Source organism: Ischnura elegans, chromosome 1 (genome assembly GCF_921293095.1).
Source record: "Ischnura elegans chromosome 1, ioIscEleg1.1, whole genome shotgun sequence".
Taxonomy (NCBI): domain Eukaryota; kingdom Metazoa; phylum Arthropoda; class Insecta; order Odonata; family Coenagrionidae; genus Ischnura; species Ischnura elegans.
In genome coordinates, this window is record NC_060246.1 from 155,087,806 (window position 1) to 155,092,127 (window position 4,322).

Below are 4,322 nucleotides of genomic sequence, written 5' to 3' on the forward strand. Positions count from 1 at the left end.
CTTAATACTAGTATATATTTATCTCCGTTAGAAAGTGAGTATTTAACCTTGAAAACGACATATTTATTCATCCTTCGCAAATGGTTTGCTGCGCGGCTTACGGGTACAGTAATGGCCCTGGTTAAAAGATACCTGGACTCATATTCCACCGGTAAGTTGCAAAATAGTCAATTATTAGTAATATCTATATCATTTGCTTGAAGTGCATGGTCAACCTTGTTAATTGTCTATGAATGTGCCATGTGCAGCAGGTGGACTCCTGTGCGGCAGTGTACAGGTTAATTGTTACTTATCCCTATCAATGCTAAAATTGTATTATACTATGTTGAATTTTGTCATGTGCGATAATGCTAATCGTAATGAAGTAAGAAATTTAAAAAAATATCCGTTCTCTTTTGGAACTCTATTCATCTCTGCGTACCTTCGCTGGTGAACATTTTTGTGTATTGACATAATGGTAAAAACATTTTGGTACTAATTCGCTGTACAAGTTGTGCGGTGTGAGTGAATTTCGTGCTTCATTGAACACTTAGTGTTCAGATATTAGGTCTATTTAGAGCGAAGATACGCATGACTCTCTTAGCCACCAAAATTCGACATTAGTTAAAAATCATAACATGTGTACAGGGATTTGTGGTTCTCAACCCAGCATTGGCAAATTAATTTTGTTTTCTACAATCGTGGAAATTAGATCTAAAATGCAAAATTGTTTAGTTATTATACTGGCCTTACAATTGCGTCTCATGTTTTGAAAGCAATGCCTGGCAATATTTCAACTATCGACCGAAAAGTTATTATTATCATTAGCGATGACCAGTAGCAGCACTTACTCAGCAAAAAAACAACATGAACTTCTTCCTCTGTTAATGGGTTGATATACACCTTAATTGATCTTATTTAGAAATAAAATGCTCAGTCATAAAAATATTGTTGTGAAAGCATATAGGTATTAATGAATCTTGACCACTTTACATGCCCGGAATGTGTTTTGTCTTGTTCCATAGCCCATTTATGTCCTCTAATCTCTTAGAAAGGGGAGGCAACATCTTCTAATTAGTTTTTGCTGAGTTACTGCAATCTCTGGTTAATATCATTTTTCATTTAGGTCTTGTTCATCTTTTTTTGCTCGTAGGTGTTGTTGATATTTTTGTGATTACAACTTTGCTGAAGCAACAGTTCCTTTATCTATGCTAGGATCACGTGAGTGCCCTTTTCATTGCTTCTTTGTGAATGTGTTCATGATGATCAATCATGTGTTCGTCTGTTTTTCAATTTAAAAAATAAGTAATTACCCTGTATAAAGATGATGAAAGTGTGTGGCACATGTGGTGGTTTCCTACTAACTACTCAACCAGAATTCATATTCTGTGAATGAATTTCCCCCCTGTGACTCAACATATGTGTCTTTCGTTACAATTGTCACTTCAATTTTAATCAATGTGAATAACACTCACTAAGGTTATTGCTCACGATACAACAAACAATCTATTTTAGGCTATTTTTACACTAGGTGCACACATATGTCGCACCACTACTATAGATAGAAAACAAAAGTATGCACCTATTTTGTACCATAAATGTGCATCATAATGTTAAGTTACTCAAATACTAGCTTGCAAAAATTCAATTTCATTACTTTCATTGTTTTGTCATTAAAGGGTGACAAAAGTATAGCCGATTTTAGACAACATTAAATGGAATAGGATTATTTTGTATATGTGTAGTAAATTGTTCCCTAATTTGATAAGGACCAACTCTATTTACCACCAGTGTAGAAGTGTGGTGGCCTAGTGGATAGGCCATTGGGCTACTGCTTGAAGCGTGACACCTTTTGACACATCCAACAGAAATTCTTGCATTTTGTGGTGGTCAAATAAAGCAATCAGCCCTCCTATTCTGAATATCTTACATTCAATCACATGCTTAGTTGGCGACGAACTTTAAACGAACTCGACATTGAAATTGCTCATTCATTGTTCTCCTGATGAAGTAGAAACTTAAGTGATAGCATTTTTCATTAACATCTAGAGGTTTACCTTGTTTGGTGATACTAAGCATTTGATATATCACACAGATTTTGTCCATTGAAATTGTCAAATAATTCCTATTTAGGTGTAATATAGCTAATGAATTTATACATATTTTTAATTGCAGGTTCAGCTAATCCAGTAGCCGATGTAATTGAGGGTGTATGGACGTACAAAAATTGGAAATAATCCCGGATGTGTGGCGGCCTTCACCATGTATTCATAATTCTCTTGCTAATCTGAATATACAGGGTGTCCCATTTATCTTGACCACCCGAAATAACTTTTTGTCCAAATGCAAATTCAAAAATATGTCAAGCAAATGTTCATTAGCCGTCAGGGGGACATTGATCAGCATGATTGCCTTCCAAGTAGCTTTGTTCTTTACAAAGATATCAATAGCGGTATATCTTTTTTAAAGGGCAACCTATATTTTTTATTCGGAAATTAATTTCCTCTCCCAAAGAATTATTCAAAAATGTAGCACAGTGGACCATCAACATAAAGACAACGTTATACTAGTGTGCATTTTACTATGTTTTCATTTGTTCACTGTCAACAGCAGCAAGTTAAGTAGTTCCAATACCCGCGCACCTGCACTAAGCGCTAGAGAGTCAGTCATTTTTTATAACACTGTGTTTATGTTAATGATCCACTGTGCTCCATTTTTGAATAAGTCTTTAGGAGAGGAAATGAATTGCTGAATAAAAAATAAAGGGTGCCATTTAAAAAAGACATACCGCTGTTCATATCTTTGTAAATCACGAAGCCACAGGGAAGGCAATCGTGCTGATTAATGTGCCCCTGACGGTAATGAACATTTGCTTGACACATTTTTGAATTTGCATCTGGATAAAAAGTTATTTCAGTTGGTCAAGATTAATGGGACACCTGTATTTTAATGGAATGTTACATAATGTTTATTTATAATCATAAAGATTTATTGTTAATTTGGTTACTTTGCATTAATTGTATAAATAATCAGTTTCAATAGCATTGTTAAATCATTCTGGAAATCTGAAAATGTTATATTTGATGGGTGTGTACATTATATAAGATGGAAAATAGGAATTGTTTTCTTACCTCCTTCAACGATTCCATTTAACACAGTTCTTATCCACTGTGCATGTTCGTCTGATTTTGGGGAAGGATAATAATTTCTGATTTGCCAGCACTTGAAATTCACCAGACCCATCCTTAATTTCTTCAGACTGTTTTGTTTTCATGGCAGTTTACTCGGAATTGTAAGCGAAATCTCTGTCGATCTTATCTCTCAGGTGATATTTTACTTTCCCATTGCTCAAACTTTTCCTTTGATGAGGAAACCCTTTCGATTTAATGGCCATGAGGGTATAAACAGTAGATCCGGAAATGATTTACACTGTGTAACACTTAGATATTGAAGTAAAACAACCGAAAAAATGTCCGGTGATAAGAATCCAAGCTTGACTTCGGTGTATTTAAAATTTTCTCATCAATACATTTTGTAGAGCATTGATAAGTAATGGTAGGCATGATTCCCGATGTAATACTGTTGTAAGTCTTGCTAAACCATATTATTTTCCTTACATCACGATTTATGTATATTTTTGACGGATCATTAGCCAAATAAAATCTTGTAGTGCACACAATAGCAATTAAACGTGATTATTATCGTAGTATTCACCCAGACGGCACAGGAAGTTTTCGTACCTGAATACGAGGGTGGACCATCAAGATACAAAAATTGCGCTTAGGAAGTTACTAAAAAGGTTTTGTTTCTTTATTTCCTTTAATGACGAAAAAAGATGCAAGAGGACTGGCAAATTCATATGTATCGATAAAATTGTATCTCATCGATAAAACTATTCGGTCTGGGACTATTTTCTTTCGCGGGTGGTGCCATCGTGCCATATCCTCCTAGAAAGATCACATGCCTTCACAAGCTTAAGCTGGCACCTGCCGTTGGAGATCGCATCGTTTACGTTACGTCTCACCACATTTCAGGGATTTTTGTGGTTAAATTTGTGAAAAATAGAGTGTCTGGTAATGGTGAAGTTTCCCTTATTCTTTAATTTCATTCACTGGGCTTCAGAAACGTGTTTGTGAGATATTTTTGTTAAAAATGCCTTTCGTGTGTGTATTGTCGGGATGTAATTGAAACTCCGGGACATGGTTCAAGTTTTTAGCTTTCCAAAAGATCCTGAGTTGAAGAAGAAGTGCATTTGGGCGATAAGAAGAAAACATTTCACCCCTACGAAAAACTGTGAGGTATGTACTCTTTCTCGCTGTAATTATTTGGATGTAATTTTAAGT